The following is a 27,342-nucleotide window of genomic DNA, read 5'->3' on the forward strand; positions in this document are numbered from 1 at the left end:
ATTTTTTTTGTTTGGACTGTAGTGTACTTTGGGGGTTACAGCACCCTTTAACGGTCAAGCCAGCCGGCCCTTTACTTATGACACAGGCGCACGCTTGGCACTACTTTGTTGATGCACGTGCGGCTACTGCGCACACAATTCACAAACACAGAAAATATATATTTTTTTGGTTTGCACTGGAGTGTACTTTGGGGGTTACAGCATCCTTTAACGGTCAAGCCAGCCGGCCCTTTACTTATGACACAGGCGCACGCTTGGCACTACTTTGTTGATGCACGTGCGGCTACTGCGCACACAATTCACAAAAACAGAAAATATTTTTTTTTTGGTTTGAACTGGAGTGTACTTTGGGGGTTACAGCACCCTTTAACGGTCAAGCCAGCCGGCCCTTTACTTATGACACAGGCGCACGCTTGGCACTACTTTGTTGATGCACGTGCGGCTACTGCGCACACAATTCACAAACACAGAAAATAATTTTTTTTTTGGTTTGGACTGGAGTGTACTTTGGGGGTTACAGCACCCTTTAACGGTCAAGCCAGCCGGCCCTTTACTTATGACACAGGCGCACGCTTGGCACTACTTTGTTGATGCACATGCGGCTACTGCGCACACAATTCACAAACACAGAAAATATATATTTTTTTGGTTTGGACTGGAGTGTACTTTGGGGATTACAGCACCCTTTAACGGTCAAGCCAGCCGGCCCTTTACTTATGACACAGGTGCACGCTTGGCACTACCTTGTTGATGCACGTGCGGCTACTGCGCACACAATTCAGAAACACAGAAAATATATATTTTTTTGGTTTGGACTGGAGTGTACTTTGGGGGTTACAGCACCCTTTAACGGTCAAGCCAGCCGGCCCTTTACTTATGACACAGGCGCACACTTGGCACTACTTTGTTGATGCACGTGCGGCTACTGCGCACACAATTCACAAACACAGAAAATATATTTTTTTTTGGTTTGGAGTGGAGTGTACTTTGGGGGTTACAGCACCCTTTAACGGTCAAGCCAGCCGGCCCTTTACTTATGACACAGGCGCACGCTTGGCACTACATTGTTGATGCACGTGCGGCTACTGCGCACACAATTCACAAACACAGAAAATATATATTTTTTTGGTTTGGACTGGAGTGTACTTTGGGGGTTACAGCACCCTTTAACAGTCAAGCCAGCCGGCCCTTTACTTATGACACAGGCGCACGCTTGGCACTACTTTGTTGATGCACGTGCGGCTACTGCGCACACAATTCACAAACACAGAAAATATATATTTTTTTGGTTTGGACTGGAGTGTACTTTGGGGGTTACAGCACCCTTTAACGGTCAAGCCAGCCGGCCCTTTACTTATGACACAGGCGCACGCTTGGCACTGCTTTGTTGATGCACGTGCGGCTACTGCGCACACAATTCACAAACACAGAAAATATATATTTTTTTGGTTTGGACTGGAGTGTACTTTGGGGGTTACAGCACCCTTTAACGGTCAAGCCAGCCGGCCCTTTACTTATGACACAGGCGCACGCTTGGCACTACTTTGTTGATGCACGTGCGGCTACTGCGCACACAATTCACAAAAACAGAAAATATTTTTTTTTTGGTTTGAACTGGAGTGTACTTTGGGGGTTACAGGACCCTTTAACGGTCAAGCCAGCTGGCCCTTTACTTATGACACAGACGCACGCTTGGCACTACTTTGTTGATGCACGTGCGGCTACTGCGCACACAATTCACAAACACAGAAAATAATTTTTTTTTTGGTTTGGACGGGAGTGTACTTTGGGGGTTACAGCACCCTTTAACGGTCAAGCTAGCCGGCCCTTTACTTATGACACAGGCGCACGCTTGGCACTACTTTGTTGATGCACGTGCGGCTACTGCACACACAATTCACAAACACAGAAAATATATATTTTTTTTGTTTGGACTGGAGTGTACTTTGGGGGTTACAGCACCCTTTAACGGTCAAGCCAGCCGGCCCTTTACTTATGACACAGGCGCACGCTTGGCACTACTTTGTTGATGCACGTGCGGCTACTGCGCACACAATTCAGAAACACACAAAAAATATTATTTTTTTGGTTTGAACTGGTGTGTACTTTGGGGGTTACATGACCCTTTAATGGTCAAGCCAGCCGGCCCTTTACTTATGACACAGGCGCACGCTTGGCACTACTTTGTTGATGCACGTGCGGCTACTGCGCACACAATTCACAAACACAGAAAATAATTTTTTTTTTGGTTTGGACTGGAGTGTACTTTGGGGGTTACAGCACCCTTTAACGGTCAAGCCAGCCGGCCCTTTACTTATGACACAGGCGCACGCTTGGCACTACTTTGTTGATGCACGTGCGGCTACTGCGCACACAATTCACAAACACAGAAAATATATATTTTTTTGGTTTGGACTGGAGTGTACTTTGGGGGTTACAGCACCCTTTAACGGTCAAGCCAGCCGGCCCTTTACTTATGACACAGGTGCACGCTTGGCACTACTTTGTTGATGCACGTGCGGCTACTGCACACACAAATCACAAACACAGAAAATATATATTTTTTTGGTTTGGACTGGAGTGTACTTTGGGGGTTACAGCACCCTTTAACGGTCAAGCCAGCCGGCCCTTTACTTATGACACAGGCGCACGCTTGGCACTGCTTTGTTGATGCACGTGCGGCTACTGCGCACACAATTCACAAACACAGAAAATAATTTTTTTTTTGGTTTGGACGGGAGTGTACTTTGGGGGTTACAGCACCCTTTAACGGTCAAGCTAGCCGGCCCTTTACTTATGACACAGGCGCACGCTTGGCACTACTTTGTTGATGCACGTGCGGCTACTGCACACACAATTCACAAACACAGAAAATATATATTTTTTTTGTTTGGACTGGAGTGTACTTTGGGGGTTACAGCACCCTTTAACAGTCAAGCCAGCCGGCCCTTTACTTATGACACAGGCGCACGCTTGGCACTACTTTGTTGATGCACGTGCGGCTACTGCGCACACAATTCAGAAACACACAAAAAATATTATTTTTTTGGTTTGAACTGGTGTGTACTTTGGGGGTTACATGACCCTTTAATGGTCAAGCCAGCCGGCCCTTTACTTATGACACAGGCGCACGCTTGGCACTACTTTGTTGATGCACGTGCGGCTACTGCGCACACAATTCACAAACACAGAAAATATATATTTTTTTGGTTTGGACTGGAGTGTACTTTGGGGGTTACAGCACCCTTTAACGGTCAAGCCAGCCGGCCCTTTACTTATGACACAGGCGCACGCTTGGCACTACTTTGTTGATGCACGTGCGGCTACTGCGCACACAATTCACAAAAACAGAAAATATATTTTTTTTGGTTTGAACTGGAGTGTACTTTGGGGGTTACAGGACCCTTTAACGGTCAAGCCAGCCGGCCCTTTCCTTATGACACAGACGCACGCTTGGCACTACTTTGTTGATGCACGTGCGGCTACTGCGCACACAATTCACAAACACAGAAAATAATTTTTTTTTTGGTTTGGACGGGAGTGTACTTTGGGGGTTACAGCACCCTTTAACGGTCAAGCTAGCCGGCCCTTTACTTATGACACAGGCGCACGCTTGGCACTACTTTGTTGATGCACGTGCGGCTACTGCACACACAATTCACAAACACAGAAAATATATATTTTTTTTGTTTGGACTGGAGTGTACTTTGGGGGTTACAGCACCCTTTAACGGTCAAGCCAGCCGGCCCTTTACTTATGACACAGGCGCACGCTTGGCACTACTTTGTTGATGCACGTGCGGCTACTGCGCACACAATTCAGAAACACACAAAAAATATTATTTTTTTGGTTCGAACTGGTGTGTACTTTGGGGGTTACATGACCCTTTAATGGTCAAGCCAGCCGGCCCTTTACTTATGACACAGGCGCACGCTTGGCACTACTTTGTTGATGCACGTGCGGCTACTGCGCACACAATTCACAAACACAGAAAATAATTTTTTTTTTGGTTTGGACTGGAGTGTACTTTGGGGGTTACAGCACCCTTTAACGGTCAAGCCAGCCGGCCCTTTACTTATGACACAGGCGCACGCTTGGCACTGCTTTGTTGATGCACGTGCGGCTACTGCGCACACAATTCACAAACACAGAAAATATATATTTTTTTGGTTTGGACTGGAGTGTACTTTGGGGGTTACAGCACCCTTTAACGGTCAAGCCAGCCGGCCCTTTACTTATGACACAGGTGCACGCTTGGCACTACTTTGTTGATGCACGTGCGGCTACTGCACACACAATTCACAAACACAGAAAATATATATTTTTTTGGTTTGGACTGGAGTGTACTTTGGGGGTTACAGCACCCTTTAACAGTCAAGCCAGCCGGCCCTTTACTTATGACATAGGCGCACGCTTGGCACTACTTTGTTGATGCACGTGCGGCTACTGCGCACACAATTCACAAACACAGAAAATATATATTTTTTTGGTTTGGACTGGAGTGTACTTTGGGGGTTACAGCACCATTTAACGGTCAAGCCAGCCGGCCCTTTACTTATGACACAGGCGCACGCTTGGCACTGCTTTGTTGATGCACGTGCGGCTACTGCGCACACAATTCACAAACACAGAAAATATATATTTTTTTGGTTTGGACTGGAGTGTACTTTGGGGGTTACAGCACCCTTTAACGGTCAAGCCAGCCGGCCCTTTACTTATGACACAGGCGCACGCTTGGCACTGCTTTGTTGATGCACGTGCGGCTACTGCGCACACAATTCACAAACACAGAAAATATATATTTTTTTGGTTTGGACTGGAGTGTACTTTGGGGGTTACAGGACCCTTTAATGGTCAAGCCAGCCGGCCCTTTACTTATGACACAGACGCACGCTTGGCACTACTTTGTTGATGCACGTGCGGCTACTGCGCACACAATTCACAAACACAGAAAATAATTTTTTTTTTGCTTTGGACGGGAGTGTACTTTGGGGGTTACAGCACCCTTTAACGGTCAAGCTAGCCGGCCATTTACTTATGACACAGGCGCACGCTTGGCACTACTTTGTTGATGCACGTGCGGCTACTGCACACACAATTCACAAACACAGAAAATATATTTTTTTTTTGTTTGGACTGGAGTGTACTTTGGGGGTTACAGCACCCTTAAACGGTCAAGCCAGCCGGCCCTTTACTTATGACACAGGCGCACGCTTGGCACTACTTTGTTGATGCACGTGCGGCTACTGCGCACACAATTCACAAACACAGAAAATAATTTTTTTTTTGGTTTTGACTGGAGTGTACTTTGGGGGTTACAGCACCCTTTAACGGTCAAGCCAGCCGGCCCTTTACTTATGACACAGGCGCACGCTTGGCACTACTTTGTTGATGCACGTGCGGCTACTGCGCACACAATTCACAAACACAGAAAATATATATTTTTTTGGTTTGGACTGGAGTGTACTTTGGGGGTTACAGCACCCTTTAACGGTCAAGCCAGCCGGCCCTTTACTTATGACACAGGTGCACGCTTGGCACTACTTTGTTGATGCACGTGCGGCTACTGCGCACACAATTCACAAACTCAGAAAATATATATTTTTTTGGTTTGGACTGGAGTGTACTTTGGGGGTTACAGCACCCTTTAACGGTCAAGCCAGCCGGCCCTTTACTTATGACACAGGCGCACGCTTGGCTCTACTTTGTTGATGTACGTGCGGCTACTGCGCACACAATTCACAAACACAGAAAATATATATTTTTTTGGTTTGGACTGGAGTGTACTTTGGGGGTTACAGCACCCTTTAACAGTCAAGCCAGCCGGCCCTTTACTTATGACACAGGCGCACGCTTGGCACTACTTTGTTGATGCACGTGCGGCTACTGCGCACACAATTCACAAAAACAGAAAATATTTTTTTTTTGGTTTGGACTGGAGTGTAATTTGGGGGTTACAGCACCCTTTTATGGTCAAGCCAGCCGGCCCTTTACTTATGACACAGGCGCACGCTTGGCACTATTTTGGTGATGCACGTGCGGCTACTGCGCACACAATTCACAAACACACAAAAAATATTATTTTTTTGGTTTGAACTGGAGTGTACTTTGGGGGTTACAGCACCCTTTAACGGTCAAGCCAGCCGGCCCTTTACTTATGACACAGGCGCACGCTTGGCACTACTTTGTTGATGCACGTGCGGCTACTGCGCACACAATTCACAAACACAGAAAATATATATTTTTTTGGTTTGGACTGGAGTGTACTTTGGGGGTTACAGCACCCTTTAACGGTCAAGCCAGCCGGCCCTTTACTTTTGACACAGGCGCACGCTTGGCACTACTTTGTTGATGCACGTGCGGCTACTGCGCACACAATTCACAAACACAGAAAATATATATATTTTTGGTTTGGACTGGAGTGTACTTTGGGGGTTACAGCACCCTTTAACAGTCAAGCCAGCCGGCCCTTTACTTATGACACAGGCGCACGCTTGGCACTACTTTGTTGATGCACGTGCGGCTACTGCGCACACAATTCACAAACACAGAAAATAATTTTTTTTTTGGTTTGGACTGGAGTGTACTTTGGGGGTTACAGCACCCTTTAACGGTCAAGCCAGCCGGCCCTTTACTTATGACACAGGCGCACGCTTGGCACTACTTTGTTGATGCACGTGCGGCTACTGCACACACAATTCACAAACACAGAAAATATATATTTTTTTGGTTTGGACTGGAGTGTACTTTGGGGGTTACAGCACCCTTTAACGGACAAGCCAGCCGGCCCTTTACTTATGACACAGGCGCACGCTTGGCACTTCTTTGTTGATGCACGTGCGGCTACTGCGCACACAATTCACAAACATAGAAAATTATATTTTTTTTGGTTTGGACTGGAGTGTACTTTGGGGGTTACAGCACCCTATAACGGTCAAGCCAGCCAGCCCTTTACTTATGACACAGGTGCACGCTTGGCACTACTTTGTTGATGCACGTGCGGCTACTGCGCACACAATTCACAAACACACAAAAAATATTATTTTATTGGTTTGAACTGGTGTGTACTTTGGGGGTTACAGCACCCATTAAAGGTCAAGCCTGCCGGCCCTATACTTATGACACAGGCGCACGCTTGGCTCTAGTTTGTTGATGCACGTGCGGCTACTGCGCACACAATTCACAAACACAGAAAATATTTTTTTTTTGGTTTGGACTGGAGTGTACTTTGGGGGTTACAGCACCCTTTAACGGTCAAGCCAGCCGGCCCTTTACTTATGACACAGGTGCACGCTTGGCACTACTTTGTTGATGCACGTGCGGCTACTGCGCACACAATTCAGAAACACAGAAAATATATATTTTTTTGGTTTGGACTGGAGTGTACTTTGGGGGTTACAGCACCCTTTAACGGTCAAGCCAGCCGGCCCTTTACTTATGACACAGGTGCACGCTTGGCACTACTTTGTTGATGCACGTGCGGCTACTGCGCACACAATTCAGAAACACAGAAAATATATATTTTTTTGGTTTGGACTGGAGTGTACTTTGGGGGTTACAGCACCCTTTAACGGTCAAGACAGCCGGCCCTTTACTTATGACACAGGCGCACACTTGGCACTACTTTGTTGATGCACTTGCGGCTACTGCGCACACAATTCACAAACACAGAAAATATATATTTTTTTGGTTTGGAGTGGAGTGTACTTTGGGGGTTACAGCACCCTTTAACGGTCAAGCCAGCCGGCCCTTTACTTATGACACAGGCGCACGCTTGGCACTACTTTGTTGATGCACGTGCGGCTACTGCGCACACAATTCACAAACACAGAAAATATGTATTTTTTTGGTTTGGACTGGAGTGTACTTTGGGGGTTACAGCACCCTTTAACGGTCAAGCCAGCCGGCCCTTTACTTATGACACAGGCGCACGCTTGGCTCTGCTTTGTTGATGCACGTGCGGCTACTGCGCACACAATTCACAAACTCAGAAAACATATATTTTTTTGGTTTGGACTGGAGTGTACTTTGGGGGTTACAGCACCCTTTAACGGTCAAGCCAGCCGGCCCTTTACTTATGACACAGGCGCACGCTTGGCTCTACTTTGTTGATGCACGTGCGGCTACTGCGCACACAATTCACAAACACAGAAAATATATATTTTTTTGGTTTGGACTGGAGTGTACTTTGGGGGTTACAGCACCCTTTAACAGTCAAGCCAGCCGGCCCTTTACTTATGACACAGGCGCATGCTTGGCACTACTTTGTTGATGCACGTGCGGCTACTGCGCACACAATTCACAAAAACAGAAAATATTTTTTTTTTGGTTTGGACTGGAGTGTAATTTGGGGGTTACAGCACCCTTTTATGGTCAAGCCAGCCGGCCCTTTACTTATGACACAGGCGCACGCTTGGCACTATTTTGGTGATGCACGTGCGGCTACTGCGCACACAATTCACAAACACACAAAAAATATTATTTTTTTGGTTTGAACTGGAGTGTACTTTGGGGGTTACAGCACCCTTTAACGGTCAAGCCAGCCGGCCCTTTACTTATGACACAGGCGCACGCTTGGCACTACTTTGTTGATGCACGTGCGGCTACTGCGCACACAATTCACAAACACAGAAAATATATATTTTTTTGGTTTGGACTGGAGTGTACTTTGGGGGTTACAGCACCCTTTAACGGTCAAGCCAGCCGGCCCTTTACTTTTGACACAGGCGCACGCTTGGCACTACTTTGTTGATGCACGTGCGGCTACTGCGCACACAATTCACAAACACAGAAAATATATATTTTTTTGGTTTGGACTGGAGTGTACTTTGGGGGTTACAGCACCCTTTAACGGTCAAGCCAGCCGGCCCTTTACTTATGACACAGGCGCACGCTTGGCACTACTTTGTTGATGCACGTGCGGCTACTGCGCACACAATTCACAAACACAGAAAATAATTTTTTTTTTGGTTTGGACTGGAGTGTACTTTGGGGGTTACAGCACCCTTTAACGGTCAAGCCAGCCGGCCCTTTACTTATGACACAGGCGCACGCTTGGCACTATTTTGTTGATGCACGTGCGGCTACTGCGCACACAATTCACAAACGCAGAAAATAGTTTTTTTTTTGGTTTGGAGTGGAGTGTACTTTGGGGGTTACAGCACCCTTTAACGGTCAAGCCAGCCGGCCCTTTACTTATGACACAGGCGCACGCTTGGCACTACTTTGTTGATGCACGTGCGGCTACTGCACACACAATTCACAAACACAGAAAATATATATTTTTTTGGTTTGGACTGGAGTGTACTTTGGGGGTTACAGCACCCTTTAACGGTCAAGCCAGCCGGCCCTTTACTTATGACACAGGCGCACGCTTGGCACTTCTTTGTTGATGCACGTGCGGCTACTGCGCACACAATTCACAAACATAGAAAATTATATTTTTTTTGGTTTGGACTGGAGTGTACTTTGGGGGTTACAGCACCCTATAATGGTCAAGCCAGCCAGCCCTTTACTTATGACACAGGTGCACGCTTGGCACTACTTTGTTGATGCACGTGCGGCTACTGCGCACACAATTCACAAACACACAAAAAATATTATTTTATTGGTTTGAACTGGTGTGTACTTTGGGGGTTACAGCACCCATTAAAGGTCAAGCCTGCCGGCCCTATACTTATGACACAGGCGCACGCTTGGCTCTAGTTTGTTGATGCACGTGCGGCTACTGCGCACACAATTCACAAACACAGAAAATATATTTTTTTTGGTTTGGACTGGAGTGTACTTTGGGGGTTACAGCACCCTTTAATGGTCAAGCCAGCCGGCCCTTTACTTTTGACACAGGCGCACGCTTGGCACTACTTTGTTGATGCACGTGCGGCTACTGCGCACACAATTCACAAACACAGAAAATATATATTTTTTTGGTTTGGACTGGAGTGTACTTTGGGGGTTACAGCACCCTTTAACGGTCAAGCCAGCCGGCCCTTTACTTATGACACAGGTGCACGCTTGGCACTACCTTGTTGATGCACGAGCGGCTACTGCGCACACAATTCAGAAACACAGAAAATATATATTTTTTTGGTTTGGACTGGAGTGTACTTTGGGGGTTACAGCACCCTTTAACGGTCAAGCCAGCCGGCCCTTTACTTATGACACAGGCGCACGCTTGGCACTACTTTGTTGATGCACGTGCGGCTACTGCACACACAATTCACAAACACAGAAAATAATTTTTTTTTTGGTTTGGACTGGAGTGTACTTTGGGGGTTACAGCACCCTTTAACGGTCAAACCAGCTGGCCCTTTACTTATGACACAGGCGCACGCTTGGCACAATTTTGTTGATGCATGTGCGGCTACTGCGCACACAATTCACAAACGCAGAAAATAGTTTTTTTTTTGGTTTGGACTGGAGTGTACTTTGGGGGTTACTGCACCCTTTAACGGTCAAGCCAGCCGGCCCTTTACTTATGACACAGGCGCACGCTTGGCACTACTTTGTTGATGCACGTGCGGCTACTGCGCACACAATTCACAAACACAGAAAATATATATTTTTTGGGTTTGGACTGGAGTGTACTTTGGGGGTTACAGCACCCTTTAACGGTCAAGCCAGCCGGCCCTTTACTTATGACACAGGCGCACGCTTGGCACTACTTTGTTGATGCACGTGCGGCTACTGTGCACACAATTCACAAATACAGAAAATAGTTTTTTTTTGGTTTGGACTGGAGTGTACTTTGGGGGTTACAGCACCCTTTAATGGTCAAGCCAGCCGGCCCTTTACTTATGACACAGGCGCACGCTTGGCACTACTTTGTTGATGCACGTGCGGCTACTGCGCACACAATTCACAAACACAGAAAATATTTTTTTTTTTGGTTTGGACTGGAGTGTACTTTGGGGGTTACAGCACCCTTTAACGGTCAAGCCAGCCGGCCCTTTACTTATGACACAGGCGCACGCTTGGCACTACTTTGTTGATGCACGTGCGGCTACTGCGCACACAATTCACAAACACAGAAAATATATATTTTTTTGGTTTGGACTGGAGTGTACTTTGGGGGTTACAGCACCCTTTAACGGTCAAGCCAGCCGGCCCTTTACTTATGACACAGGCGCACGCTTGGCACTACTTTGTTGATGCACATGCGGCTACTGCGCACACAATTCACAAACACAGAAAATATATATTTTTTTGGTTTGGACTGGAGTGTATTTTGGGGGTTACAGCACCCTTTAACGGTCAAGCCAGCCGGCCCTTTACTTATGACACAGGTGCACGCTTGGCACTACTTTGTTGATGCACGTGCGGCTACTGCGCACACAATTCAGAAACACAGAAAATATATATTTTTTTGGTTTGGACTGGAGTGTACTTTGGGGGTTACAGCACCCTTTAACGGTCAAGCCAGCCGGCCCTTTACTTATGACACAGGCGCACGCTTGGCACTACTTTGTTGATGCACATGCGGCTACTGCGCACACAATTCACAAACACAGAAAATATATATTTTTTTGGTTTGGACTGGAGTGTATTTTGGGGGTTAAAGCACCCTTTAACGGTCAAGCCAGCCGGCCCTTTACTTATGACACAGGTGCACGCTTGGCACTACTTTGTTGATGCACGTGCGGCTACTGCGCACACAATTCAGAAACACAGAAAATATATATTTTTTTGGTTTGGACTGGAGTGTACTTTGGGGGTTACAGCACCCTTTAATGGTCAAGCCAGCCGGCCCTTTACTTATGACACAGGCGCACACTTGGCACTACTTTGTTGATGCACGTGCGGCTACTGCGCACACAATTCACAAACACAGAAAATATATATTTTTTTGGTTTGGACTGGAGTGTATTTTGGGGGTTACAGCACCCTTTAACGGTCAAGCCAGCCGGCCCTTTACTTATGACACAGGTGCACGCTTGGCACTACTTTGTTGATGCACGTGCGGCTACTGCGCACACAATTCAGAAACACAGAAAATATATATTTTTTTGGTTTGGACTGGAGTGTACTTTGGGGGTTACAGCACCCTTTAACGGTCAAGCCAGCCGGCCCTTTACTTATGACACAGGCGCACGCTTGGCACTACTTTGTTGATGCACATGCGGCTACTGCGCACACAATTCACAAACACAGAAAATATATATTTTTTTGGTTTGGACTGGAGTGTATTTTGGGGGTTACAGCACCCTTTAACGGTCAAGCCAGCCGGCCCTTTACTTATGACACAGGTGCACGCTTGGCACTACTTTGTTGATGCACGTGCGGCTACTGCGCACACAATTCAGAAACACAGAAAATATATATTTTTTTGGTTTGGACTGGAGTGTACTTTGGGGGTTACAGCACCCTTTAACGGTCAAGCCAGCCGGCCCTTTACTTATGACACAGGCGCACGCTTGGCACTATTTTGTTGATGCACATGCGGCTACTGCGCACACAATTCACAAACACAGAAAATATATATTTTTTTGGTTTGGACTGGAGTGTATTTTGGGGGTTAAAGCACCCTTTAACGGTCAAGCCAGCCGGCCCTTTACTTATGACACAGGTGCACGCTTGGCACTACTTTGTTGATGCACGTGCGGCTACTGCGCACACAATTCAGAAACACAGAAAATATATATTTTTTTGGTTTGGACTGGAGTGTACTTTGGGGGTTACAGCACCCTTTAACGGTCAAACCAGCTGGCCCTTTACTTATGACACAGGCGCACGCTTGGCACAATTTTGTTGATGCATGTGCGGCTACTGCGCACACAATTCACAAACGCAGAAAATAGTTTTTTTTTTGGTTTGGACTGGAGTGTACTTTGGGGGTTACTGCACCCTTTAACGGTCAAGCCAGCCGGCCCTTTACTTATGACACAGGCGCACGCTTGGCACTACTTTGTTGATGCACGTGCGGCTACTGCGCACACAATTCACAAACACAGAAAATATATATTTTTTGGGTTTGGACTGGAGTGTACTTTGGGGGTTACAGCACCCTTTAACGGTCAAGCCAGCCGGCCCTTTACTTATGACACAGGCGCACGCTTGGCACTACTTTGTTGATGCACGTGCGGCTACTGTGCACACAATTCACAAATACAGAAAATAGTTTTTTTTTGGTTTGGACTGGAGTGTACTTTGGGGGTTACAGCACCCTTTAATGGTCAAGCCAGCCGGCCCTTTACTTATGACACAGGCGCACGCTTGGCACTACTTTGTTGATGCACGTGCGGCTACTGCGCACACAATTCACAAACACAGAAAATATTTTTTTTTTTGGTTTGGACTGGAGTGTACTTTGGGGGTTACAGCACCCTTTAACGGTCAAGCCAGCCGGCCCTTTACTTATGACACAGGCGCACGCTTGGCACTACTTTGTTGATGCACGTGCGGCTACTGCGCACACAATTCACAAACACAGAAAATATATATTTTTTTGGTTTGGACTGGAGTGTACTTTGGGGGTTACAGCACCCTTTAACGGTCAAGCCAGCCGGCCCTTTACTTATGACACAGGCGCACGCTTGGCACTACTTTGTTGATGCACATGCGGCTACTGCGCACACAATTCACAAACACAGAAAATATATATTTTTTTGGTTTGGACTGGAGTGTATTTTGGGGGTTACAGCACCCTTTAACGGTCAAGCCAGCCGGCCCTTTACTTATGACACAGGTGCACGCTTGGCACTACTTTGTTGATGCACGTGCGGCTACTGCGCACACAATTCAGAAACACAGAAAATATATATTTTTTTGGTTTGGACTGGAGTGTACTTTGGGGGTTACAGCACCCTTTAACGGTCAAGCCAGCCGGCCCTTTACTTATGACACAGGCGCACGCTTGGCACTACTTTGTTGATGCACATGCGGCTACTGCGCACACAATTCACAAACACAGAAAATATATATTTTTTTGGTTTGGACTGGAGTGTATTTTGGGGGTTAAAGCACCCTTTAACGGTCAAGCCAGCCGGCCCTTTACTTATGACACAGGTGCACGCTTGGCACTACTTTGTTGATGCACGTGCGGCTACTGCGCACACAATTCAGAAACACAGAAAATATATATTTTTTTGGTTTGGACTGGAGTGTACTTTGGGGGTTACAGCACCCTTTAATGGTCAAGCCAGCCGGGCCCTTTACTTATGACACAGGCGCACACTTGGCACTACTTTGTTGATGCACGTGCGGCTACTGCGCACACAATTCACAAACACAGAAAATATATATTTTTTTGGTTTGGACTGGAGTGTATTTTGGGGGTTACAGCACCCTTTAACGGTCAAGCCAGCCGGCCCTTTACTTATGACACAGGTGCACGCTTGGCACTACTTTGTTGATGCACGTGCGGCTACTGCGCACACAATTCAGAAACACAGAAAATATATATTTTTTTGGTTTGGACTGGAGTGTACTTTGGGGGTTACAGCACCCTTTAACGGTCAAGCCAGCCGGCCCTTTACTTATGACACAGGCGCACGCTTGGCACTACTTTGTTGATGCACATGCGGCTACTGCGCACACAATTCACAACACAGAAAATATATTTTTTTTTGGTTTGGACTGGAGTGTATTTTGGGGGTTACAGCACCCTTTAACGGTCAAGCCAGCCGGCCCTTTACTTATGACACAGGTGCACGCTTGGCACTACTTTGTTGATGCACGTGCGGCTACTGCGCACACAATTCAGAAACACAGAAAATATATATTTTTTTGGTTTGGACTGGAGTGTACTTTGGGGGTTACAGCACCCTTTAACGGTCAAGCCAGCCGGCCCTTTACTTATGACACAGGCGCACGCTTGGCACTATTTTGTTGATGCACATGCGGCTACTGCGCACACAATTCACAAACACAGAAAATATATATTTTTTTGGTTTGGACTGGAGTGTATTTTGGGGGTTAAAGCACCCTTTAACGGTCAAGCCAGCCGGCCCTTTACTTATGACACAGGTGCACGCTTGGCACTACTTTGTTGATGCACGTGCGGCTACTGCGCACACAATTCAGAAACACAGAAAATATATATTTTTTTGGTTTGGACTGGAGTGTACTTTGGGGGTTACAGCACCCTTTAACGGTCAAGCCAGCCGGCCCTTTACTTATGACACAGGCGCACACTTGGCACTACTTTGTTGATGCACGTGCGGCTACTGCGCACCACAATTCACAAACACAGAAAATATATATTTTTTTGGTTTGGACTGGAGTGTATTTTGGGGGTTACAGCACCCTTTAACGGTCAAGCCAGCCGGCCCTTTACTTATGACACAGGTGCACGCTTGGCACTACTTTGTTGATGCACGTGCGGCTACTGCGCACACAATTCAGAAACACAGAAAATATATATTTTTTTGGTTTGGACTGGAGTGTACTTTGGGGGTTACAGCACCCTTTAACGGTCAAGCCAGCCGGCCCTTTACTTATGACACAGGCGCACACTTGGCACTACTTTGTTGATGCACGTGCGGCTACTGCGCACACAATTCACAAACACAGAAAATATATTTTTTTTTGGTTTGGAGTGGAGTGTACTTTGGGGGTTACAGCACCCTTTAACGGTCAAGCCAGCTGGCCCTTTACTTATGACACAGGCGCACGCTTTGCACTGCTTTGTTGATGCACGTGCGGCTACTGCGCACACAATTCACAAACACAGAAAATATATATTTTTTTGGTTTGGACTGGAGTGTACTTTGGGGGTTACAGCACCCTTTAACGGTCAAGCCAGCCGGCCCTTTACTTATGACACAGGCGCACGCTTGGCACTGCTTTGTTGATGCACGTGCGGCTACTGCGCACACAATTCACAAAAACAGAAAATATTTTTTTTTTGGTTTGAACTGGAGTGTACTTTGGGGGTTACAGGACCCTTTAACGGTCAAGCCAGCCGGCCCTTTACTTATGACACAGACGCACGCTTGGCACTACTTTGTTGATGCACGTGCAGCTACTGCGCACACAATTCACAAACACAGAAAATAATTTTTTTTTTTGTTTGGACGGGAGTGTACTTTGGGGGTTACAGCACCCTTTAACGGTCAAGCTAGCCGGCCCTTTACTTATGACACAGGCGCACGCTTGGCACTACTTTGTTGATGCACGTGCGGCTACTGCACACACAATTCACAAACACAGAAAATATATATTTTTTTTGTTTGGACTGGAGTGTACTTTGGGGGTTACAGCACCCTTTAACGGTCAAGCCAGCCGGCCCTTTACTTATGACACAGGCGCACGCTTGGCACTACTTTGTTGATGCACGTGCGGCGACTGCGCACACAATTCACAAACACAGAAAATATATATTTTTTTGGTTTGGACTGGAGTGTACTTTGGGGGTTACAGCACCCTTTAACGTCAAGCCAGCCGGCCCTTTACTTATGACACAGGCGCACGCTTGGCACTACTTTGTTGATGCACGTGCGGCTACTGCGCACACAATTCACAAACACACAAAAAATATTATTTTTTTGGTTTGAACTGGTGTGTACTTTGGGGGTTACATGACCCTTTAATGGTCAAGCCAGCCGGCCCTTTACTTATGACACAGGCGCACGCTTGGCACTACTTTGTTGATGCACGTGCGGCTACTGCGCACACAATTCACAAACACAGAAAATTATTTTTTTTTTGGTTTGGACTGGAGTGTACTTTGGGGGTTACAGCACCCTTTAACGGTCAAGCCAGCTGGCCCTTTACTTATGACACAGGCGCACGCTTGTCACTACTTTGTTGATGCACGTGCGGCTACTGCGCACACAATTCACAAACACAGAAAATATATATTTTTTTGGTTTGGACTGGAGTGTACTTTGGGGGTTACAGCACCCTTTAACGGTCAAGCCAGCTGGCCCTTTACTTATGACACAGGCGCACGCTTGGCACTTCTTTGTTGATGCACGTGCGGCTACTGCGCACACAATTCACAAACATAGAAAATTATATTTTTTTTGGTTTGGACTGGAGTGTACTTTGGGGGTTACAGCACCCTATAACGGTCAAGCCAGCCAGCCCTTTACTTATGACACAGGTGCACGCTTGGCACTACTTTGTTGATGCACGTGCGGCTACTGCGCACACAATTCACAAACACACAAAAAATATTATTTTATTGGTTTGAACTGGTGTGTACTTTGGGGGTTACAGCACCCATTAAAGGTCAAGCCTGCCGGCCCTATACTTATGACACAGGCGCACGCTTGGCTCTAGTTTGTTGATGCACGTGCGGCTACTGCGCACACAATTCACAAACACAGAAAATATTTTTTTTTTGGTTTGGACTGGAGTGTACTTTGGGGGTTACAGCACCCTTTAACGGTCAAGCCAGCCGGCCCTTTACTTATGACACAGGCGCACGCTTGGCACTACTTTGTTGATGCACGTGCGGCTAATGCGCACACAATTCAGAAACACAGAAAATATATATTTTTTTGGTTTGGACTGGAGTGTACTTTGGGGGTTACAGCACCCTTTAACGGTCAAGCCAGCCGGCCCTTTACTTATGACACAGGTGCACGCTTGGCACTACTTTGTTGATGCACGTGCGGCTACTGCGCACACAATTCAGAAACACAGAAAATATATATTTTTTTGGTTTGGACTGGAGTGTACTTTGGGGGTTACAGCACCCTTTAACGGTCAAGCCAGCCGGCCCTTTACTTATGACACAGGCGCACACTTGGCACTACTTTGTTGATGCACTTGCGGCTACTGCGCACACAATTCACAAACACAGAAAATATATATTTTTTTGGTTTGGAGTGGAGTGTACTTTGGGGGTTACAGCACCCTTTAACGGTCAAGCCAGCCGGCCCTTTACTTATGACACAGGCGCACGCTTGGCACTACTTTGTTGATGCACGTGCGGCTACTGCGCACACAATTCACAAACACAGAAAATATGTATTTTTTTGGTTTGGACTGGAGTGTACTTTGGGGGTTACAGCACCCTTTAACGGTCAAGCCAGCCGGCCCTTTACTTATGACACAGGCGCACGCTTGGCTCTGCTTTGTTGATGCACGTGCGGCTACTGCGCACACAATTCACAAACTCAGAAAATATATATTTTTTTGGTTTGGACTGGAGTGTACTTTGGGGGTTACAGCACCCTTTAACGGTCAAGCCAGCCGGCCCTTTACTTATGACACAGGCGCACGCTTGTCTCTACTTTGTTGATGCACGTGCGGCTACTGCGCACACAATTCACAAACACAGAAAATATATATTTTTTTGGTTTGGACTGGAGTGTACTTTGGGGGTTACAGCACCCTTTAACAGTCAAGCCAGCCGGCCCTTTACTTATGACACAGGCGCACGCTTGGCACTACTTTGTTGATGCACGTGCGGCTACTGCGCACACAATTCACAAAAACAGAAAATATTTTTTTTTTGGTTTGGACTGGAGTGTAATTTGGGGGTTACAGCACCCTTTTATGGTCAAGCCAGCCGGCCCTTTACTTATGACACAGGCGCACGCTTGGCACTATTTTGGTGATGCACGTGCGGCTACTGCGCACACAATTCACAAACACACAAAAAATATTATTTTTTTGGTTTGAACTGGAGTGTACTTTGGGGGTTACAGCACCCTTTAACGGTCAAGCCAGCCGGCCCTTTACTTATGACACAGGCGCACGCTTGGCACTACTTTGTTGATGCACGTGCGGCTACTGCGCACACAATTCACAAACACAGAAAATATATATTTTTTTGGTTTGGACTGGAGTGTACTTTGGGGGTTACAGCACCCTTTAACGGTCAAGCCAGCCGGCCCTTTACTTATGACACAGGCGCACGCTTGGCACTACTTTGTTGATGCACGTGCGGCTACTGCGCACACAATTCACAAACACAGAAAATAATTTTTTTTTTGGTTTGGACTGGAGTGTACTTTGGGGGTTACAGCACCCTTTAACGATCAAGCCAGCCGGCCCTTTACTTATGACACAGGCGCACGCTTGGCACTATTTTGTTGATGCACGTGCGGCTACTGCGCACACAATTCACAAACGCAGAAAATAGTTTTTTTTTTGGTTTGGAGTGGAGTGTACTTTGGGGGTTACAGCACCCTTTAACGGTGAAGCCAGCCGGCCCTTTACCTATGACACAGGCGCACGCTTGGCACTACTTTGTTGATGCACGTGCGGCTACTGCGCACACAATTCACAAACACAGAAAATATATATTTTTTTGGTTTGGACTGGAGTGTACTTTGGGGGTTACAGCACCCTTTAACGGTCAAGCCAGCCGGCCCTTTACTTATGACACAGGCGCACGCTTGGCACTATTTTGTTGATGCACATGCGGCTACTGCGCACACAATTCACAAACACAGAAAATATATATTTTTTTGGTTTGGACTGGAGTGTATTTTGGGGGTTAAAGCACCCTTTAACGGTCAAGCCAGCCGGCCCTTTACTTATGACACAGGTGCACGCTTGGCACTACTTTGTTGATGCACGTGCGGCTACTGCGCACACAATTCAGAAACACAGAAAATATATATTTTTTTGGTTTGGACTGGAGTGTACTTTGGGGGTTACAGCACCCTTTAACGGTCAAACCAGCTGGCCCTTTACTTATGACACAGGCGCACGCTTGGCACAATTTTGTTGATGCATGTGCGGCTACTGCGCACACAATTCACAAACGCAGAAAATAGTTTTTTTTTTGGTTTGGACTGGAGTGTACTTTGGGGGTTACTGCACCCTTTAACGGTCAAGCCAGCCGGCCCTTTACTTATGACACAGGCGCACGCTTGGCACTACTTTGTTGATGCACGTGCGGCTACTGCGCACACAATTCACAAACACAGAAAATATATATTTTTTGGGTTTGGACTGGAGTGTACTTTGGGGGTTACAGCACCCTTTAACGGTCAAGCCAGCCGGCCCTTTACTTATGACACAGGCGCACGCTTGGCACTACTTTGTTGATGCACGTGCGGCTACTGTGCACACAATTCACAAATACAGAAAATAGTTTTTTTTTGGTTTGGACTGGAGTGTACTTTGGGGGTTACAGCACCCTTTAATGGTCAAGCCAGCCGGCCCTTTACTTATGACACAGGCGCACGCTTGGCACTACTTTGTTGATGCACGTGCGGCTACTGCGCACACAATTCACAAACACAGAAAATATTTTTTTTTTTGGTTTGGACTGGAGTGTACTTTGGGGGTTACAGCACCCTTTAACGGTCAAGCCAGCCGGCCCTTTACTTATGACACAGGCGCACGCTTGGCACTACTTTGTTGATGCACGTGCGGCTACTGCGCACACAATTCACAAACACAGAAAATATATATTTTTTTGGTTTGGACTGGAGTGTACTTTGGGGGTTACAGCACCCTTTAACGGTCAAGCCAGCCGGCCCTTTACTTATGACACAGGCGCACGCTTGGCACTACTTTGTTGATGCACATGCGGCTACTGCGCACACAATTCACAAACACAGAAAATATATATTTTTTTGGTTTGGACTGGAGTGTATTTTGGGGGTTACAGCACCCTTTAACGGTCAAGCCAGCCGGCCCTTTACTTATGACACAGGTGCACGCTTGGCACTACTTTGTTGATGCACGTGCGGCTACTGCGCACACAATTCAGAAACACAGAAAATATATATTTTTTTGGTTTGGACTGGAGTGTACTTTGGGGGTTACAGCACCCTTTAACGGTCAAGCCAGCCGGCCCTTTACTTATGACACAGGCGCACGCTTGGCACTACTTTGTTGATGCACATGCGGCTACTGCGCACACAATTCACAAACACAGAAAATATATATTTTTTTGGTTTGGACTGGAGTGTATTTTGGGGGTTAAAGCACCCTTTAACGGTCAAGCCAGCCGGCCCTTTACTTATGACACAGGTGCACGCTTGGCACTACTTTGTTGATGCACGTGCGGCTACTGCGCACACAATTCAGAAACACAGAAAATATATATTTTTTTGGTTTGGACTGGAGTGTACTTTGGGGGTTACAGCACCCTTTAATGGTCAAGCCAGCCGGCCCTTTACTTATGACACAGGCGCACACTTGGCACTACTTTGTTGATGCACGTGCGGCTACTGCGCACACAATTCACAAACACAGAAAATATATATTTTTTTGGTTTGGACTGGAGTGTATTTTGGGGGTTACAGCACCCTTTAACGGTCAAGCCAGCCGGCCCTTTACTTATGACACAGGTGCACGCTTGGCACTACTTTGTTGATGCACGTGCGGCTACTGCGCACACAATTCAGAAACACAGAAAATATATATTTTTTTGGTTTGGACTGGAGTGTACTTTGGGGGTTACAGCACCCTTTAACGGTCAAGCCAGCCGGCCCTTTACTTATGACACAGGCGCACGCTTGGCACTACTTTGTTGATGCACATGCGGCTACTGCGCACACAATTCACAAACACAGAAAATATATTTTTTTTTGGTTTGGACTGGAGTGTATTTTGGGGGTTACAGCACCCTTTAACGGTCAAGCCAGCCGGCCCTTTACTTATGACACAGGTGCACGCTTGGCACTACTTTGTTGATGCACGTGCGGCTACTGCGCACACAATTCAGAAACACAGAAAATATATATTTTTTTGGTTTGGACTGGAGTGTACTTTGGGGGTTACAGCACCCTTTAACGGTCAAGCCAGCCGGCCCTTTACTTATGACACAGGCGCACGCTTGGCACTATTTTGTTGATGCACATGCGGCTACTGCGCACACAATTCACAAACACAGAAAATATATATTTTTTTGGTTTGGACTGGAGTGTATTTTGGGGGTTAAAGCACCCTTTAACGGTCAAGCCAGCCGGCCCTTTACTTATGACACAGGTGCACGCTTGGCACTACTTTGTTGATGCACGTGCGGCTACTGCGCACACAATTCAGAAACACAGAAAATATATATTTTTTTGGTTTGGACTGGAGTGTACTTTGGGGGTTACAGCACCCTTTAACGGTCAAGCCAGCCGGCCCTTTACTTATGACACAGGCGCACACTTGGCACTACTTTGTTGATGCACGTGCGGCTACTGCGCACACAATTCACAAACACAGAAAATATATATTTTTTTGGTTTGGACTGGAGTGTATTTTGGGGGTTACAGCACCCTTTAACGGTCAAGCCAGCCGGCCCTTTACTTATGACACAGGTGCACGCTTGGCACTACTTTGTTGATGCACGTGCGGCTACTGCGCACACAATTCAGAAACACAGAAAATATATATTTTTTTGGTTTGGACTGGAGTGTACTTTGGGGGTTACAGCACCCTTTAACGGTCAAGCCAGCCGGCCCTTTACTTATGACACAGGCGCACACTTGGCACTACTTTGTTGATGCACGTGCGGCTACTGCGCACACAATTCACAAACACAGAAAATATATTTTTTTTTGGTTTGGAGTGGAGTGTACTTTGGGGGTTACAGCACCCTTTAACGGTCAAGCCAGCTGGCCCTTTACTTATGACACAGGCGCACGCTTTGCACTGCTTTGTTGATGCACGTGCGGCTACTGCGCACACAATTCACAAACACAGAAAATATATATTTTTTTGGTTTGGACTGGAGTGTACTTTGGGGGTTACAGCACCCTTTAACGGTCAAGCCAGCCGGCCCTTTACTTATGACACAGGCGCACGCTTGGCACTGCTTTGTTGATGCACGTGCGGCTACTGCGCACACAATTCACAAAAACAGAAAATATTTTTTTTTTGGTTTGAACTGGAGTGTACTTTGGGGGTTACAGGACCCTTTAACGGTCAAGCCAGCCGGCCCTTTACTTATGACACAGACGCACGCTTGGCACTACTTTGTTGATGCACGTGCAGCTACTGCGCACACAATTCACAAACACAGAAAATAATTTTTTTTTTTGTTTGGACGGGAGTGTACTTTGGGGGTTACAGCACCCTTTAACGGTCAAGCTAGCCGGCCCTTTACTTATGACACAGGCGCACGCTTGGCACTACTTTGTTGATGCACGTGCGGCTACTGCACACACAATTCACAAACACAGAAAATATATATTTTTTTTGTTTGGACTGGAGTGTACTTTGGGGGTTACAGCACCCTTTAACGGTCAAGCCAGCCGGCCCTTTACTTATGACACAGGCGCACGCTTGGCACTACTTTGTTGATGCACGTGCGGCGACTGCGCACACAATTCACAAACACAGAAAATATATATTTTTTTGGTTTGGACTGGAGTGTACTTTGGGGGTTACAGCACCCTTTAACGTCAAGCCAGCCGGCCCTTTACTTATGACACAGGCGCACGCTTGGCACTACTTTGTTGATGCACGTGCGGCTACTGCGCACACAATTCACAAACACACAAAAAATATTATTTTTTTGGTTTGAACTGGTGTGTACTTTGGGGGTTACATGACCCTTTAATGGTCAAGCCAGCCGGCCCTTTACTTATGACACAGGCGCACGCTTGGCACTACTTTGTTGATGCACGTGCGGCTACTGCGCACACAATTCACAAACACAGAAAATTATTTTTTTTTTGGTTTGGACTGGAGTGTACTTTGGGGGTTACAGCACCCTTTAACGGTCAAGCCAGCTGGCCCTTTACTTATGACACAGGCGCACGCTTGTCACTACTTTGTTGATGCACGTGCGGCTACTGCGCACACAATTCACAAACACAGAAAATATATATTTTTTTGGTTTGGACTGGAGTGTACTTTGGGGGTTACAGCACCCTTTAACGGTCAAGCCAGCTGGCCCTTTACTTATGACACAGGCGCACGCTTGGCACTTCTTTGTTGATGCACGTGCGGCTACTGCGCACACAATTCACAAACATAGAAAATTATATTTTTTTTGGTTTGGACTGGAGTGTACTTTGGGGGTTACAGCACCCTATAACGGTCAAGCCAGCCAGCCCTTTACTTATGACACAGGTGCACGCTTGGCACTACTTTGTTGATGCACGTGCGGCTACTGCGCACACAATTCACAAACACACAAAAAATATTATTTTATTGGTTTGAACTGGTGTGTACTTTGGGGGTTACAGCACCCATTAAAGGTCAAGCCTGCCGGCCCTATACTTATGACACAGGCGCACGCTTGGCTCTAGTTTGTTGATGCACGTGCGGCTACTGCGCACACAATTCACAAACACAGAAAATATTTTTTTTTTGGTTTGGACTGGAGTGTACTTTGGGGGTTACAGCACCCTTTAACGGTCAAGCCAGCCGGCCCTTTACTTATGACACAGGCGCACGCTTGGCACTACTTTGTTGATGCACGTGCGGCTAATGCGCACACAATTCAGAAACACAGAAAATATATATTTTTTTGGTTTGGACTGGAGTGTACTTTGGGGGTTACAGCACCCTTTAACGGTCAAGCCAGCCGGCCCTTTACTTATGACACAGGTGCACGCTTGGCACTACTTTGTTGATGCACGTGCGGCTACTGCGCACACAATTCAGAAACACAGAAAATATATATTTTTTTGGTTTGGACTGGAGTGTACTTTGGGGGTTACAGCACCCTTTAACGGTCAAGCCAGCCGGCCCTTTACTTATGACACAGGCGCACACTTGGCACTACTTTGTTGATGCACTTGCGGCTACTGCGCACACAATTCACAAACACAGAAAATATATATTTTTTTGGTTTGGAGTGGAGTGTACTTTGGGGGTTACAGCACCCTTTAACGGTCAAGCCAGCCGGCCCTTTACTTATGACACAGGCGCACGCTTGGCACTACTTTGTTGATGCACGTGCGGCTACTGCGCACACAATTCACAAACACAGAAAATATGTATTTTTTTGGTTTGGACTGGAGTGTACTTTGGGGGTTACAGCACCCTTTAACGGTCAAGCCAGCCGGCCCTTTACTTATGACACAGGCGCACGCTTGGCTCTGCTTTGTTGATGCACGTGCGGCTACTGCGCACACAATTCACAAACTCAGAAAATATATATTTTTTTGGTTTGGACTGGAGTGTACTTTGGGGGTTACAGCACCCTTTAACGGTCAAGCCAGCCGGCCCTTTACTTATGACACAGGCGCACGCTTGTCTCTACTTTGTTGATGCACGTGCGGCTACTGCGCACACAATTCACAAACACAGAAAATATATATTTTTTTGGTTTGGACTGGAGTGTACTTTGGGGGTTACAGCACCCTTTAACAGTCAAGCCAGCCGGCCCTTTACTTATGACACAGGCGCACGCTTGGCACTACTTTGTTGATGCACGTGCGGCTACTGCGCACACAATTCACAAAAACAGAAAATATTTTTTTTTTGGTTTGGACTGGAGTGTAATTTGGGGGTTACAGCACCCTTTTATGGTCAAGCCAGCCGGCCCTTTACTTATGACACAGGCGCACGCTTGGCACTATTTTGGTGATGCACGTGCGGCTACTGCGCACACAATTCACAAACACACAAAAAATATTATTTTTTTGGTTTGAACTGGAGTGTACTTTGGGGGTTACAGCACCCTTTAACGGTCAAGCCAGCCGGCCCTTTACTTATGACACAGGCGCACGCTTGGCACTACTTTGTTGATGCACGTGCGGCTACTGCGCACACAATTCACAAACACAGAAAATATATATTTTTTTGGTTTGGACTGGAGTGTACTTTGGGGGTTACAGCACCCTTTAACGGTCAAGCCAGCCGGCCCTTTACTTATGACACAGGCGCACGCTTGGCACTACTTTGTTGATGCACGTGCGGCTACTGCGCACACAATTCACAAACACAGAAAATAATTTTTTTTTTGGTTTGGACTGGAGTGTACTTTGGGGGTTACAGCACCCTTTAACGATCAAGCCAGCCGGCCCTTTACTTATGACACAGGCGCACGCTTGGCACTATTTTGTTGATGCACGTGCGGCTACTGCGCACACAATTCACAAACGCAGAAAATAGTTTTTTTTTTGGTTTGGAGTGGAGTGTACTTTGGGGGTTACAGCACCCTTTAACGGTGAAGCCAGCCGGCCCTTTACCTATGACACAGGCGCACGCTTGGCACTACTTTGTTGATGCACGTGCGGCTACTGCGCACACAATTCACAAACACAGAAAATATATATTTTTTGGGTTTGGACTGGAGTGTACTTTGGGGGTTACAGCACCCTTTAACGGTCAAGCCAGCCGGCCCTTTACTTATGACACAGGCGCACGCTTGGCACTACTTTGTTGATGCACGTGCGGCTACTGTGCACACAATTCACAAATACAGAAAATAGTTTTTTTTTGGTTTGGACTGGAGTGTACTTTGGGGGTTACAGCACCCTTTAATGGTCAAGCCAGCCGGCCCTTTACTTATGACACAGGCGCACGCTTGGCACTACTTTGTTGATGCACGTGCGGCTACTGCGCACACAATTCACAAACACAGAAAATATTTTTTTTTTTGGTTTGGACTGGAGTGTACTTTGGGGGTTACAGCACCCTTTAACGGTCAAGCCAGCCGGCCCTTTACTTATGACACAGGCGCACGCTTGGCACTACTTTGTTGATGCACGTGCGGCTACTGCGCACACAATTCACAAACACAGAAAATATATATTTTTTTGGTTTGGACTGGAGTGTACTTTGGGGGTTACAGCACCCTTTAACGGTCAAGCCAGCCGGCCCTTTACTTATGACACAGGCGCACGCTTGGCACTACTTTGTTGATGCACATGCGGCTACTGCGCACACAATTCACAAACACAGAAAATATATATTTTTTTGGTTTGGACTGGAGTGTATTTTGGGGGTTACAGCACCCTTTAACGGTCAAGCCAGCCGGCCCTTTACTTATGACACAGGTGCACGCTTGGCACTACTTTGTTGATGCACGTGCGGCTACTGCGCACACAATTCAGAAACACAGAAAATATATATTTTTTTGGTTTGGACTGGAGTGTACTTTGGGGGTTACAGCACCCTTTAACGGTCAAGCCAGCCGGCCCTTTACTTATGACACAGGCGCACGCTTGGCACTACTTTGTTGATGCACATGCGGCTACTGCGCACACAATTCACAAACACAGAAAATATATATTTTTTTGGTTTGGACTGGAGTGTATTTTGGGGGTTAAAGCACCCTTTAACGGTCAAGCCAGCCGGCCCTTTACTTATGACACAGGTGCACGCTTGGCACTACTTTGTTGATGCACGTGCGGCTACTGCGCACACAATTCAGAAACACAGAAAATATATATTTTTTTGGTTTGGACTGGAGTGTACTTTGGGGGTTACAGCACCCTTTAACGGTCAAGCCAGCCGGCCCTTTACTTATGACACAGGCACACACTTGGCACTACTTTGTTGATGCACGTGCGGCTACTGCGCACACAATTCACAAAC

This window comes from Taudactylus pleione, unplaced genomic scaffold (assembly GCF_031769625.1).
Source record: "Taudactylus pleione unplaced genomic scaffold, aTauple2 ptg000122l, whole genome shotgun sequence".
Taxonomy (NCBI): domain Eukaryota; kingdom Metazoa; phylum Chordata; class Amphibia; order Anura; family Myobatrachidae; genus Taudactylus; species Taudactylus pleione.